The following is a 16512-nucleotide window of genomic DNA, read 5'->3' as shown; positions in this document are numbered from 1 at the left end:
ATAAAATAAGAAAAAGACAACGGATCAAGTGATTTTGGTAAAGTCGAAGGTGTTATACCCTTTTGACGGTGTTTACTTGAAATCTTTGTAGTTAAATAACTTATAACATAGGTGATAGTTTTTGTAAACCCCTTTTCCTTTAACTTATGAGTGAAATGCTATAACTGCTATAGGTGGTTGCCTTTGATAGTGATCTATTTTCAAACAGCCGATCAAAATTGTAACACCCCTTGCAAGGGTATATAAATAAAAGAAAAGGCAACGAAACCTGTAAGCGGCCACAATTCGCGGCCAGCTCCTAGAGATGCGCACGTGACTTGGTCATCCTTAAGATTCCCTTTCTCTACTCGACTTCCCCCACTCCAAATCACGTTTGCCAACAAATTGAAATTTATTTGTGTTGTGCCACACCAGTTAATGCTTATTTATAACAACAATTAATCGCCATGGACATAGATAAAGCGAAGGGAATGGCTGGAAAATCAGAGCGAGCAGAGAGGTAGATATGTTTTGAGGAATTTATTTGGGTGCGTGGAAATTAAAAGCAAATATAAAATATGTCAAACTATTTGCATATTTAATTTGTTATACAAAAACCCCCGCGCTTAGTGGAATATTTGACAAGTTTATTGGTGCCCATAAACTGGGCTAAGTTATGATTTATGAGGGTGGCTTATGCCATGTAGTAGGAGTGCCGTTTCCCACGCTCACGCCACCATCCCTAGGAGTCCAAAAGCTGCAAAAACATTTAGCCACGTTGGGTTAGGGACACTCGGACCGGCAGACAGACGGATCCACAGACGAGGGACAATGTCTCTGGCCATTGCCAAATCGTTAGCACTTGGCACTCTTGGCATCGTATCCGCCAGATACTCGCTGCCTCAACATCATCGTCATCGTCATCGTCGTCGTCGTCGTCGTCGTCGTCGTCATCATCATCACAATCCCCGGCTCTCGAGACACGGTTCGTTTCGGGGCTTAGACTTTCAAGTGTGTAATGAAATAAAAATATGTATTTAAACTTTATTTGATTGTCGTTGATTTCGGACGACAGCTCTCCGTTCCTAATGAAAGAATGTAATAAACCAATTTAGTTTCTCTTTTCCCCACCATTTGCATTCTTCCGGCCAGAGGAGGAGGCCAGAGCAGGCAGTCTTATATAAATTTTGGAAGCTAACCAGACGCGACATTCGGACATTCCCCTCCGGTCCACTACCCATCATTAGGCCTGACAAAAGTTGTTCTTCCAACTCATTTGTACAATGGAAATCTTCCCATAATTAACGGCAGTGCTCTTGGACAACTGAATCCGAGGAGGGGAGTCGGACTTGGAATTTCTATGCCTCGCTGCACACACAAATGACGGGAGACGGACGGCTGCGGGGGTTCGTGGGTTCGGGGGCGATCCGAGGGACACTCAGACGACGGGCATTGCAATTGGATTGCCTGGAGTATATTCCTATTGTTATAGTTTGTCATTCCGATTGCCGTTGTGTGTAGGTGACCATCCGTTGACGGTCCCTCGGGGCGGAATTATTAAAAGTGAGCCAGACAAAACCCAGCGAGATGCCGGGGGGATGGGGCGACTGAGCGGGACAGATGCAATGGCCAGTTTGAGAGTCGACTCCCATTTGATATATTGCAGGCATCCGGTAGACAACGTTGACGTAGACGTGATGCTGCAATAAAATCTGCGCCGACTCCTCATTATACATAAATACTCTGCCCCCAAAAAGGGTATGCCCATGAATTTATTTGACTTGTGTGGGAAGAATTTCCTCTGACACAATCTCGATGTAAAAGAACATAACTTTTTGAACTCTTATTCAAATAAGCCATACAACAAATATGCTGAAGTTGTTTCAACTTTAATATTTAGCTAAACCCAAGGTTTGCCAGTTCTTATTTTAATTTGATTGGTATTATAAAATAGCCAACAAATGTATTTATTTACATATTTATGACTAGACTTTGTCAAAGTTTAAACATGTTTGCTTTTTAATGCTGCAGTTTAAAGAGACACCCAAATTTAAATTTAAATGAATATGTGAATGCTACACAAAAGAAAGTCAAATAAATGGGACACGTAATTATATTTAGGGCACCAAAATAAGACATTTAAAAGCAATAAAGAGCATTTTAAGGGGCAACCGCCATTAAGGATATTTCCCCAACCCATAGGGTATTCCCATTTCGATGTGAAAGCTCCCTGAACATTACTCTCTTTCCAGCAGCCTGTCATTGTTGTGGTTGTCACATTGTCGCCATCGTTGTCTCCATCTCATCATTTGAAGCCTACACACAAACTCACAAACAAACCAATAAAAGGCGCTGTCTGTTGTAGTTTTTTTGTCCGTCCCTGTCTGTCTTTTGGCCCGAAACGGCTTCTTTTCCTCTAATTTTTGTTGCAGCCAAATATTTGAGCCGCAAACAGTTAAAGACACCAAACAACATATCGTAGACCTCAGCCCACGTTGAAAGCCAGGAAAGCCCAACATTTCTCAGGCCCCTCTCCTTCCGCCTCATTTTCCAAAATGTGTCGCATCGCTTTAATTAAATATTTTCAATTTTATGGGCTTGTTTGCATTTGCATTTAATTTTCGGTTCGGTTTTGGTTTAGTTTTTCCAGCTCCTCCAGCGCGAGAGCCACAAAAATGTTTCTATTTATTTGTTGTTGATTTGATTTCGGTTTATTTTTTTTTCTTTTTCAAGTTGGTCAGCAGAAGCAGAAGACTAAAAACAACAATACAAAACCGTGAGACGGTGACACCTGGTGGTCTACTCCCAATTTTGGGACTCAGACTGGTCTGATCTGCATTTACATTCCCATTCCCATTCCCATTGGGGCATCGCATTTTCCATTTTTCATGTTCATCTTCTGTGTCGGTTCATTAGTTAGGATTACTGGACAATTATGTCGCATTTCGGTGCCGCTAATAGTTGTTTATTTATACAATTATAAAATTGAAAGCTCACATAAATTTGTCTGATTTCTTGTGGGGGTATCAGAATTTCCTTTGTTGGAAAGTCTTTCTTGGCAACGAGTGAAAGTTCTCGAAATTGTAAGTTCTCCCATTATGAGGGAAGTCTTCCTTTTGAATCCAGACTTTTGGGGGATTTGGTTTGTGGTTCGGGGATGCCCGCTAATGGCCCTCAATCGGGTCTTATAGCGGTGGCTTATATCGAATTATGTCTTTCAGTTGCTTGGCATGCTTTTGTGTCGAGTTTGAATTGATTTCAATTTAATTTCATTTAAAAATGATTTAAAATTAAGACTGTCGTTCAGCAAAAGCTGCAGGGTAAGATAGACTTTATAATTGAACAAATTGCGGGTAATTTGGATACAATTCGATGGGTTCAATACGAATCTCCCTAGAAAGCCATCGAAGATAAATATTTACCATTCACAATTAATTAGTTCCTGATTAGTTATCAATTCCCATGAATATATCTCGCACATGCACATATTTTCCCGATAAAACTGATGGCCAAACTTATACCCGAGATTTTTATACCCTTGCAGAGGGTATTATAATTTTGGTCAAAAGTGTGCAACGCAGTGAAGGAGACATCTCTGACCCTATAAAGTATATATATTCTTGATCAGGATCACCTCCTGAGTTGATATAGCCATGTCCGTCTGTCCGTCTGTCCGTCTGTCTGTCCGTCTGTCTGTCCGTCTGTCCGTCTGTCTGTTTCTACGCAAACTAGTCTCTCAGTTTTAAAGCTATCGAGTTGAAACTTTGCACACAGCCTTCTTTCCTTTGCACGCAGTATATATGTCGGAACGGCCGGGAACGGCCGACTATATCCTATAGCTGCCATATAACTGATTGATCGGAAATGCCATAACTTTGGTGTTTGTAAAGTTAGGAAGTTGGCATTTTCTATGGGTTTTACATTTGGCCAATAAATCCGACCTACCAAATTTCAAAAGGATCGGCCGACTATATCCTATAGCTGCCATATAACTGATTGATCGGAAATGCCATAACTTTTGTGTTTGTTAAGTTAGGAAGTTGGGATTTTCTATGGGTTTTATATTTGGCCAATAAATCCGACCTACCAAATTTCATAAGGATCAGCCGACTATATCCTATAGCCGCCATATAACTGATTGATCGGAATAACTTTGGTGTTTGTTAAGTTAGGAAGTTGGGATTTTTTATGAGTATTAAGAATGCATCATATGAATAATTTTGGAGAATATAATTTACAGAGTATTCTGCAAGGGTATATCAACTTCGGCTCCGCCCGAAGTTAGCTTTCCTTTCTTGTTAGATAGGCAAATTGTTTGCAAAGCTTCTAGAATTCCCACAAATATAACTTTATATATGCAACCTTTTATCCCCAGCCATATCTTTTCATTTACTTTGCTTATCAGAAATTAAGTTTCCCAAGCTCTCTATTATTTGCCCCCCCTTTGTGTGTTCAGAACTTTAATAATGTCAGACCCCATCTCACTTTCCCCCCGAAAAAAACAAACACCGGAAACGTGGGCAATATTAATCGGTTCCCTCCCTCCACTTTACATGTGCGTTACAGGCTATATATGAACTTTATCGAGGCCCCAAATCAATTTATTTATGTGCATCGTGCGCTTTAGTGTAGCAAACAGAATGGAAAAGCTTGTGCTTATCTTCAACACGGTCTTTAGCGTCTGATAAGGTCCTCCTACTCCTCCTGGTCCGTCTCCTTAACCCTTGAGATGCATTCAGTCGAAACCCGCTCGCAAAACTCCGGCCCAACCAAGCGTTGAAAACTCAACAGTTGAACAGTTGAACTCTACCCCCATCCGCTTCTCAGGCTTTCTCCGCATTGGTTGGTGGTGGTTCTCCGCGATCCCGGTGCAATAAAAGTACAAAAAGCAAATAGGTTCGACCCATGGGTAAATATACGAGTATGTACGGTTATGGTATGGCACTGTGTGTGTATAAACGAACGCAATGAATGAAATGTGTTTCCGCTTCGCCTTGCAATAATAGTTGGGAAATTGGAAAAATTGTGGCTGTCCTCGGGGGATCCGTTAAATGTGTCTCATTAGGCGGCTGCCGGAATGTGGGCGTGGCCGGGTTAAGGGCTTCTCCGCAGCACACAGCCCGCACGCAGATCACTTTTCAGAGTTTTCAGCGAGTGCGTGCCATGAATTGTCGTTTAAATTAAATTAAAGCCAGTTGACTAGGCGCAGGAATAAAATGAAAAGGCAAGGGGACAGCCCATGGAAATTGCAACTGCAACCCACCACCACCAAGAGCAGGATGAGGATGCGGATGAGCCACCCCATCCTCAGGTTCACGGATAAAAACAATCTGTTTGCTGCCTGTCACAAGGCAAACACGACGTATGTGTGTTGGGGGGGAATCGGAGGAGGGCTGCGAAGGAAACTCATAAAAATCCACAACGATTTGTTGTCGTTACGGGCAGGAGACCGATGACGAAAGGCGAAGGACGACGTTATGTGGTGTGCGGTGAACCTGACTGCACAGTGGTCTAAAGCAAGGCCCGAGGGATGAATCCCATAATCGCAGATCGAATTGCCAAGGCCCAAAGGGTTCCGGGAATTATTATTTCTTTAATTAATTATTTGTGTACATTGCCGGGATACCAGTATATCTGCCACTCCAGTATCCTATTTCTGGCAGTTGCTGCAAAAGAACCATAATTACTATGCACGTGATCTGTAGTTAAATTACACTTTGTATAAATTACAGAAAAGATTAAACAGTGCCAAGGGGATCAGTTATTTGGGAAACATTCAACTTTTCAGTTTTCAGTTTCCTCTTTCAATTTAAAATCTATCAATTTCCCAACCCTATTTTTAAGCATACAAAAAATAATGTCTAATCATAAAGCTTTTAGGAGTATACATATTCTTGATGGATTAGTATTAAAATTTAGTAGGATTATAAAGAATCTTGGTGGATTATTATAAAAAAACCTTCATGGATTGCAATTTAGTAGGATTAGTACAGCAGAATGTTCAGGGATTAAGTGACTTATCGATTTTTTAATAACCCCTGGAGATTATGTGACCAACTTTTTATAGAACTTACATTCATGTTAATTTTATTAACCCATTCAACCCGTTATCGAACACAGAGTTATGGGATAAAGTTGATGTTAACCCGGAACCATTTCTCGAATCCCCTGGGTCCCACTGTTCCACCATGGTTGACGTGTTTTTTGTGGGTTTTAATTTTTTTCTCGCTCTGCCTTTTCTTCCGGGCAAGGTTATTGCAATCGCAACACCTCAGCCGCCGGCGGGGAACGTCCTCCGACCCAGAAGGCCTGTGCAACAGCCCAGCGTGGCCCAGCCCAGCCCATCTCATCCAATCTATAACCCAAACTCCCTTCCCTGGGCATTTTTAATGCTTTTAATTTTTGCTGCGCCAACGAACGGGGAAGAACGGAATGAGCACTAAAAGTAAGCCCAAAAAAGGAGGCAGTGGAATATACGATATACGCTTTTCGGGGGTAAGATGTTCAGTTCTGTTCGGTTAGGGGTTGCAAATGTCCTGGCCGTGTCCTGGCGTATATGTGAGGGTGTGCATCCTTTGATTGCGTGTGTGAGTGGGTAAGGGGCAACCGAAAATGTGCAAAAAATGGGCGTTGCTCGACGCGATATATCTAATGGCTTTGTTTCCGAGAGTTGTCGCCCCAACTCCGCGCACTTCTTGTCGCTGCTGTTTAATGCATGTTGGCAAATGTTGAAATGATGTACTTGCCACCACTCTGCAACACCCCCTGCCACCCCCCTCCCCCCTGCGGTGCGCGGGCATATGCCAGACTGCTAAATATGCATCTGTTAATGGCTCAAAAATTAAAACATTAAGGCGGAGCACTCGTCATCATCGTCATCCCAGTCAACGACTTTGATTGGAAATGTGTTTGGGCTTTCATCCAACCACCCGATCCATCGCAACCACCCTACCGCCCTACCAATTTCCCTGGGAAAGCGCTGAGTAATGGGAAAAGTGCACCTTGCATGGGAAAGATTTGGACGGGCAGATAGAACTCACATTCGAATAATGCGACCCGCTAGTTGACTGAATAATTATACATGTGAGCTGAAAGGTTGGCGTCCACAAAGGGTAATCCAAAATATTTTGTGACTGAAATACGTAAATAGTTTGATACTTAAAAAATTTAAAAAAAAACTTTTCAAAAATATACGCAAATTTAAAAACTTTCGTTTGAATATATGATTTTTAAATTTGTATTTTTAAACATTGAAACAATTATTAGGCAATATTTGATGTTTTGGTGTGACTATACTATACAACTATTTTATTCATTTCTCACGCTTCACAGAAAAAATAAAACAATAAATGAGGAGATGACAGATCTGCAAAATAAAATCATTTCATTCCCTTCTTTGCTTTTGATATGCTTTTCAATCTTTTGAAGGGTCTGAAATCTTCGTTGTGGCCCAGTTAGATTTTTTTTATTGAGTTTTTTTCACCTTTGTTTTGGTAATTCTTTTGAAAGGGTTTTTTTGTGGGTCACTTGCCCCCCGAGTGCAAAGGGTTACGACTGCGAATGGTAAGGGAAAGGGAAATATGGTAAAATATGTTAATTGAAGTAGACCCAAGTTCAAAACGAATGGCGTTAGAATCCATTTACTTTGTGTGGTGAAAGTTCAATTACCTTTATCCGATCACAAGAATGACAGCCGAGCGAGCACTAAATATAGTTTAGATTGAGGTACACTTTCGTACCTCATTTACTGGTGAAAAAATCAATTGATTGGGTGTTGGGTTGAAAATATTAATCGAATTTGGTATGAGTAATATTTCTGTAACAGCAAACTCAAAAATTAATTTCCGTTCCTACCCACCCGATGTTTCTGACTGATTTCCTCTCAATGGCCAGACATCCGAGGGAAATTTCCTTGAGAAACTGTTGTTCTATTGTAGCATTTTCGTTGCTTTTCATCATTCTCAGAGCCTTGCTTTGTATGCTTTATGTTTCCCCTTCGTTTGCTCTGGGCAAATTCATCCTTTTCATTTCGGGCAACTTTTCTTGGACTTGACTCAATTTCCCAATTTTGTTATATACACAAAGACATACACAATTCCCTTGGCGAACATTTCCGAGAAGCAACAATGCATCACCCACCACCGGTGCTCCTCTTTCTCCCCCCCTTTCCCTCACTTTTCCCCGCATTTTCCAGAGGCAGACAATAACAACGTTAAACAACATTGAGCAATAGACAAAGGCAGGCTACTTACAAGCCGCATGCCACCACAAGATGGCCAGTACTCCCTGGAACTCCAACTCCACCTCCATTTCAATCTCCGATTCCCCACCTCACCTGGAACATCTTATCTTATCGCGCAGGTGCACGCCACACAGCTCAAAATGCGACAAGGCAGCGACAGTCGAGCCGCAAGAAAAAAGAGCAATTGCCTTGTCCCCGGCACCCTGCCAACACCCTGCCCCCCCCTTAGCCTGCCGCCCATGCGCACAGTGCACGACATGAATGGCAATTCGTTGGCCAGCAAGAATTTATGAGGCGGCCTCTAAGAACAAGCTCAAAGATTCCGCAAAGAGACCGAGACATGCTGCGGAACACAAGAACCACACAATTAGTCATTTGCGGTTTGTCCCTTCATAATGTCTCTATTGCTTCTTTATATTTCCTCAATATGTTTCAACTAATTATTTTATAAAGTTTTTGGACTCTAGCTGAGTTGAAAGTGAATAAATATTACTCAATGATTTAAATGGTTTCCAATAAACCAGTTTGTTCCCTTTACAGAAACAGAAGCAAGAGTTTGGGGCATCGATGGGAAATGCAAATCACTTGAAATGAAAATGCCTAGCATGGGGGTGTTATAGGGAAACATCAAAGACCGAGACTGTCTAATGAGGAAAATGCATTATTTGACCCCTGGCCTCACCGAATTAGCCTTGTCTGGTCGCGAGATCCGTCTGGACTTCTGTTTCTTGGTTTGGAGGAGGGAAATTGCTTTCAGCAGCAGGGGAATGGGAATCAGAACACCAAGATGAAGCGAATTTATCAAACATATTTCAACATGCGGCGGGAAATGTGTTTCTGATGATGCTGATGGGTCGAAAGGAAAGCCAGCAGCGGCAGCTAATTAAAATGGCTTATAATTTTCATGATTTACACTTGCAGGCTGGTTTCACCGCCCCCCAAACGCCCAGTTCTGGTTCTTATGTTTGTGTTTTGGGTTAAAAGCTCATAAAATTAAAGGCCCTAAAAACATGGCGTAAGCTAAAGGGAGAATTTTAGAGATGTGAACGGAGGAAAGTTTATTTCAGAACAATGAAAATAACATAGTGCGAATGAAAAGATGAAGATGATGAAATGCTTGAGGAATTTTTATAAGGAAGATAATATTTTTCAATAACAAGACATATGTTAACCCAATGAACTCACTTAAAACCTAAAAAATATGAAATACTGTTTTGAACCATTAAATATTAGTAAATTACTTTAATCTAAGACCACTTTCAGATTTGGCCTTTCCTGAAATTAATGTCCACGAATTGCCATAAATTAATTATAAATTCAGTCAAATAAATTATTATCGCCTGACTTGCTAAGCATAATTTCGTGTCACGATTTTCATCCCTAGCAAAAAAAAAACGAATGAAATAAACTTGCTTAAGCTTTTTGATTGTGCAAAGGCAACAACTAACAACAGCAACAACAAATTGTAGGCGCACATTTGGTTTTTATGCTATCCGGTGCACAAAATATAATTCAATCAACGCCAAGTGCCACGCCCCCAATACCGCCACACCATCGCCAGTGAGGGAATTCATTTTCTATTTTTTAGTTATTTTTGACTCTTGCATGCCGCACGTCAGCAGATGGAGGGTTAAGGGGGCAGGGCAGGGCAGGGGTTAAGGCAGAAGAGAAATGTTCCTCAAGATAGTATATATCGTCGTGTATATGAAAAATATGGCATATGAGCTGCTGCTGGTGCGCCCGACCCCTGAAGACCAGATGATGGTCTCTCCCGACTTCACCTCGTGCCGCTTGTTGCCCCTTCTGGAGGATTGGGGAGAGATGAGGAAGGAGGTGGAGGAGCTAGTGGTGCTGGTGGAGCTGCTTTTGGTTCTGGGGTTCCGGAGTTCTGCGGCTGTCAGCTCACGGCGCGCGCAGCAGCATAAATCAACTTATTTCATTGGAATTTATGTTTTGTTGTTGCGCCTGTCGTTGATGCAGTTGCAGCGGCATTGGCATAGCCCTGTGCAACAAACACTCTGACGACTGACGCCACCACCGTCATCCTCAAGCGATCCAGCAATCCAGCAAATCCACGAAGGGATTACACTTGCTTCCTCCTCGAATACCCTTCTTGTGGCTACTGGCAAGGATGAATTCAATTTGTAAGCTAACAGGATACTTTATTCAAAGTTTAAGTCTCTTTAACATGTGTTCTTAAAGTTTAAGGAAACATCTTAAAGTTATTTAATATTTTACTTACTAACTCATTTCAAACGGAGAAATAAAATTCCTATAAATGCCACATTAATTATATTTATCGGTCTACTTACATTATTGGAAAATGAATTATATTATATACCAAAAATATTTGCAGTATCATCAATTTAAATTCGAAACTTAGACAAGAGTATCCAGAGTTCGATTAGGTGTCAAAATCATTTTCCATGAGTATCTCATGCTTGTTGGCTGGTTGTGTGTGCAATTGCTTCATTTGCGGCAATGTCTTCGAGGGAATTGGGGGTCTGCGGGGGAGGTGCAGTGAAAGGAGGTGGAGTGGTAGCAGATTCGGAAAAGTAGGAGGTGAGCGAGGAGGCACAGGCCGCGTGTTAAAATGTACACTTTGCATTTAAATCATTCCGGGAAGTCGAGTTCGTTATATTTATCTGTTGCCATTACCTTACACTCAGGCCCATGTGCAACTGGAGGAGTCTTCAGCAGGAACTCAATCAGCAGGGCCAGTAAATTAAGTAGAAATGAAAAGCTAAGCACTTTCCTTTCTTATTTGTATCCGACTTTTGCTGTTGGCTGCAGCTCAGAGTGCTTAGAATGCGGCTAACTTGTGGCAGAAATATCCACTGTATAATCCGGAGAGTGAGAGATTAAAGGCTCATACTAAAGCTGCCACATAAATTAAACTTACTGAGCAGATTTGAGGAATTGTTGCCCTGGCCAAAAGATATGCCTGTGTTTTCCATACATTTTCTCTTTTCTTTACCATGATTTATAACTGAGACTATGTGGAATACTAAAATGTTTATTCTTCTTTATTTATTTGCAGGTATGTTGAAGATAATGGCCTTAAATACGACTGGTTGAAGTGGCGGAAGTTTTTTCGAGAGACGTAAGTTTAAACAGGCATATGGTAATTGTGTTTTATTTATAGGTAGATAAAGTTAAAGCTTTAAAGGAGGTGGTCACTTTGGCCCACATTGATAAAGGAAGTAATCGAATATAAGAACTTTGATGGATGACTTGTTAGTTGTAGCTCTTTACTCTTGGTCATAAATAATTCACATTGAGTTCTAGCTATATATTTCCTACTCTGCTATTATTTACGTTTTTCTCTCTTCACTCGATTTAATTTTTCCAAGAGTACTGCACACATGCCAGACATTTTTCCTGAGAATATTACTCTTTGACTCGATAAATGACTTTGTCCGGTAATTTGCCTGTACGTTGTGCAACTCCCCGTAACTTTTTTTTTTAGGGCATTCCCACACCCTCTTCCCGTGTAGCGGATAATTATGCCATGCTAAACATTGTCTCACACTCGTCGCTCTTCCTCTTTCGCCCACACTTGGATTTATGGAATACTTAACGAACAAAGTTGTGAATACAACAACGTTTCCCCTTCCAGCAATTAGACGGCATTTCCATTAGCGTTTAACCATTTAACATTTTTCTTGTTTATGGTTGTTTTTTAGTTGGTTTGCTTAACAAGTCTTCACACCTGCCCACATCTTGAGCAAATATATATTTGAGATGTGGCACCAAACAAAAAGAAAGAAGAAGTTGTACAGGAAAAAATCTTGTCACTTGTTGCCAATTAAGAGGAAAAACAGCCTGAGGACCCTGATGATCGTACATCAAGTGGGGTCGGAATGTGTGTGTGTCTCTATATAGTATGTCTGATGTCTGGGTTCTCCAGAGGACCAGAGGCGGTCAACGTCTGACGCTGGCGGCGCAGCTGCTTCAATTAGCTCAGTCTGTTTATTTGCAGATTCTTTTTTTTTGCAACTTTTGTTTTGATTTTCTGTTTTTTCCTTTTTTGAATGTGCAGATTTTTTGCTTGGCTTGGCACATGTGAAAAAAAGTGCAGGGAAGGCGATCCGAAAAGAATCATTTCTTCAACTGTTTAATTGCATTTGCCTTTTCGTGTTGTTGTCTGGCTGCCTGGCTTTTGCATTTAATTACTTTGTTTATGGCCCCGGCAGCAACAATAAAACTTCAATTTATGTGTGTTCTCTTCGGCACCCACCTCCTTTTCCCCTGCCGCAGTCGAATTCCAATGCACAAATTGACAGGCATCCCCCTTCCCCTCCCACATCCACTCCTCCCACCCACCTCCACTCCTCCCACCCACCTCCAACCCCTTTTCGCTGGCCTTTGTTATGTAAACAACGCGAACTTTATATTTTTTGTGTCGACGCTGCAATACTAAAACCAACTTAACTCAACTCGCCGCCCAGCCACCCAAAAAAATAAGGGAACAGAAAGGGAAAACCACCCACAATTCGCATTCTAACTGAAGGCAAAAGTTTTTCCTTGCACAAATAACTCGACTTCTGCGACTCAACTCGCTTTGAATGCTTTGCAATTTCCGCTCTTCTAAATTTGTTGAAAATATTTTCACCCCCCGGACCCCCGGAAAAGCGAGGAAAACTTTTCTGCTGTGCGGACCAGCAGCAACAACAACAACAACAACAGGGCAGCAACCCATGACTGACTGCCCAACCTTGCGTAATATTTTAATAAATTTTGTCGCCAGGCTGGGGCCCCACTGGAGCGAGCGGGACAGATACTGGGAGCGAGCGAGAGGGCAGCACACAATGCCAACTCTGATTGCTGCCACTAACCTTTGTCCGATTTCCGTTCGCAGTTCCTGTTGTTTGGCGCCTGCGTCCTAATTAAAAACGCAGGCAAAAAGTAGGATAAAAGCAACAAAAGTGCGTCGAACCTGTCAAGCAAAAAAATAGAAAAACAACACCGAAAAAAACATTTTTATAATATGTAGTTAAACTAAAGAAAAATAGTCCTTCAATTGTACTCCAGTTTCATGAGTCCTACAGTTTCCAGATTACTTTATTGGAATAAACATACAAAGAGGGCCTAACATTGGATACTAACTTTTTTTTATCTGTTTTCCAACTTTACATACATTGCTTTTAAATGTATTTTCAACCCGTTACAAAAATATACAAGTAAAATGGTATGAATTGTGGATATCAACACAGATAATTGAGTATATTACTTTAAATAGTACTTCGAATAAATTGAACCATAATTTTCCATATCTGTTGAACTTTTTTTCCTGTGCAAGGATCAGCTAAGCAGCAGGACATGGCCTGTCGGTTGATTCCTGCGAGGGAGTGGAGTGTGCACCAGTGGAATTTCCATGTCAAAGCAGATTTTCTAACTGATTTCATGTCCAGCGATTTGAAGCGCTCAACAATTTCCAGCTAGCCATCCAAGTGGCCGCATCCCGCTCGCTCCGATGTCCTGTTCCCTGCTTCCTGCTCCCTGCTCCTTGTCCTCCATTCCAGGCGGTATGATGGCTGATGGCGTTGGCGGCGGCGCCCACTGATGTGGTAATAAACACCCCTTGTGCAGTCTAATGGACCGTAATTAACTCGTGCGCCGACTGCGACTGCTACGCCGACAGAGGCAGCGACGCCATCGTTGTACAAGCGATGAATAATAATTTTTTGCCAAAGCCACAGAGCCGTAGAGTCGTCCAATCCGTGGACAACAACAGGACCCATTGCCAGTCCCCGTAGAGAACCCCCCTTTTCCGAAACCCAGGGCACAGTGGTAACGATTGCCGATTTAATAGCCAATAATTTTCGGGGCCTGATCGCCGGCCATTCGCATCGCATTTACATATGTAACTGGCCAACAGGCAAACACCGTCCAGATGGTGGAAATTACTTATCGCCTGTCATTTCGGGTAATCGCTATCCCACATATTAGGTTCGATTATGAGGCAATCTTTATGTCCACAGCAAGTTGTTGATTATGTGCCGAGTTGATCTATGTACTGCCGAATAATTTCTGGATGAGATATGAGTCGATTTTATTGGGCGCAACACCAGATGTCAACCAAACTGAGATGGTAATTTGACCAAAAAGAGCATTATTACCCGATTAATGTGCTCAGTTTTTATGGATTGCATATTTAGGGATTAGTATTAATAGCTCTGATATGTGCTCTGAGATTAGGGCCGAAATTAGCAATAAAATTATCGTCTTATTTAGATGTTAATGATAGTACTATTTATATGTTGATTTTAGATATTTTCATTGAAACGGAATAGCTTGGCCAAAACCATATTATCAAGACCAAAAAGTACTTAATTATTCATGCATTTATTCAGCCACTTGTGAGATGGTAATTTGGTCAAAGAGAATATTATTAACAGAATAATATATTCGAGTTTTTATTTTAGCATTAAAAGCGAGCAAGGCCAACTGTGTATTACGATTAACAATCTTGTTTTCAGAAATATACTCCTTATAAAACCCTCTTAAGTATACAATTATTTTCAAAAGTAAAAAGTAGCCCATTATGCCACTTATTGTTATTTTCCGCTCCTTAAAAATCCTTTGAAAAGAACTCCTACTCATTGAGTTTTAAAAATCACCATGTCATAAGGCTTTTCGGAGGCAATTACCTGTTCTGGTGGAACTGATTCTTACCATTGTACCCTGTGGCTCCAGATTACCATTGTTGTTGCTGCTGGTCAGGGTGTTGCTGTTGCTGCTGTTGCTGCTGCTGCTGTTGTTTGCGTGACGGATATTGCCTTGTCACTTGCATGTACGAGAAATGTTAAAACGTGGAGCCGCTTGGCTTGGGTTTCATCGGCTTTTGCCTTTTTTCCTAGCTCTTTTCCCCACATCGGTCCACTCAGGTCCTCCCGCTCCTCGGTTGTTACCCCTTTTTCGACCAGCGACCGCAGCAACCGCAGAGCGGCAATCAACGCACAGCACCAACAGCTACAACAGCAACAGCAACAGTAACAGCAACATACAACGAACCATTGGGTTTCTGTACCGTTCGAAAGTTGTGCTAAAATTTAATTAATTTCGCAATTTGCCTAGACGCTGTCGATTGTAGATTGTCAATTGCAGGCTCGTCGACCAATTTCTATCTTTTGAAAGCCGTCGATTTGCGCTTTTTGTGCTCCTCCGTTGCGGCAGCCAAAAAATTATGATGATTGCCATCATCATCATCCAACTCGCTGCACGTAATACCCATAGAGGAGACGTACTCGTAATACCCCACACTAAGCGCGGGGCGTGGCGAATGGGCGGCGATTTAGCCGTGGCCATTATAAATACCAATTTAATGAGCGCAACATATGCAACGGGCACAATTCAGGGGCGCAGAGGGGGGTGGCACATTGCAGCGAACGTTTAATGCGATTACATGGCAGCGGCACATTTGTCATCGGGGGTAGAGTCGCCCAGTAACGGGCGTACACTGAGCCAAATTCGAAATGGACGGGGATTAATCACCGCGATAATTCAATAAGAAATAATAAATGGGTTTATCTTTAAGTCAGTTGCGGTTGAAACCTATTTTGGCTACGGTGCAGTATGAAAAGGAAATTTTTAAAATATCAAGGGGTTGTATCTCTGCGTTATTGAATTACGGAATGGGTTAATCTTTCAACAGAGATTATTTGTAATATATTAGATGAAAAACGGATGGAACATAATAAGGATTTATGATTCAAGTTGTTTTAAGCAATACATTCAGCCTAAAATTCTGACTAGTAAGGTATTTAAGTGTAGAATTATATGACATTCGTCTCCCTGCAGAGCATAAATTTCATTAGATTTTGTCCCGTTCTACAAGTGCTTTAAATGCTACTGTATATATTATGTGTGCTACTTTATGATTTATGTAAGTTTTGTTCACTTATGATGTTTTATTTTATGCACTTTTTATGAGCAGATTTTTAAGCAGATTAAAAGCGTGTTTTGAAAACGCCAAGTAATAAGTTCTTTGATGGGATTTATGGGCTGTTTACGTAAGTTTAAGCGATTAAAAAGTGATGAGTGTTTCAAGTGGCGCCCCAGCCAACTGCAATAATGACTTAATCCGTGAAAGAACTCCCTTAATAAGCGCATAATTGCGGCAAGTGCAGTGGTCCCCTGTGAAGTTCAACTGCAACTGCAACTGCAACTGCATCTGTGTCCGTGTGTCAGCTTAAACAAATCAAGTCAAATTACTGCAATGCTAAACAACGAGTGGAGGAAGCAGAAGAATCTGTGGCAAAACAGCAGCAAACAAAACGAAATGTAAC

The 16512-nt window shown here is 41.4% G+C and overlaps 1 protein-coding gene across 1 annotated transcript in view; it reads left to right on the top strand.

Moving 5' to 3' along the window:
• Nucleotides 1-16512, top strand: part of LOC108048901 (protein slit) — a 54624-nt gene that overhangs the window by 4451 nt on the left and 33661 nt on the right. Inside the window, exon 2 of the mRNA XM_017129845.2 lies at nucleotides 11262-11324. The gene's annotated coding sequence lies outside the window, so the exon portion shown is untranslated. The remainder of the gene's footprint in view (nucleotides 1-11261; nucleotides 11325-16512) is intronic.

Source organism: Drosophila rhopaloa, unplaced genomic scaffold (assembly GCF_018152115.1).
Source record: "Drosophila rhopaloa isolate 14029-0021.01 unplaced genomic scaffold, ASM1815211v1 contig_115, whole genome shotgun sequence".
Taxonomy (NCBI): domain Eukaryota; kingdom Metazoa; phylum Arthropoda; class Insecta; order Diptera; family Drosophilidae; genus Drosophila; species Drosophila rhopaloa.
The sequence above is the reverse complement of the archived record's forward strand: the minus strand, read 5'-3'. Positions and strand labels throughout refer to the sequence as shown.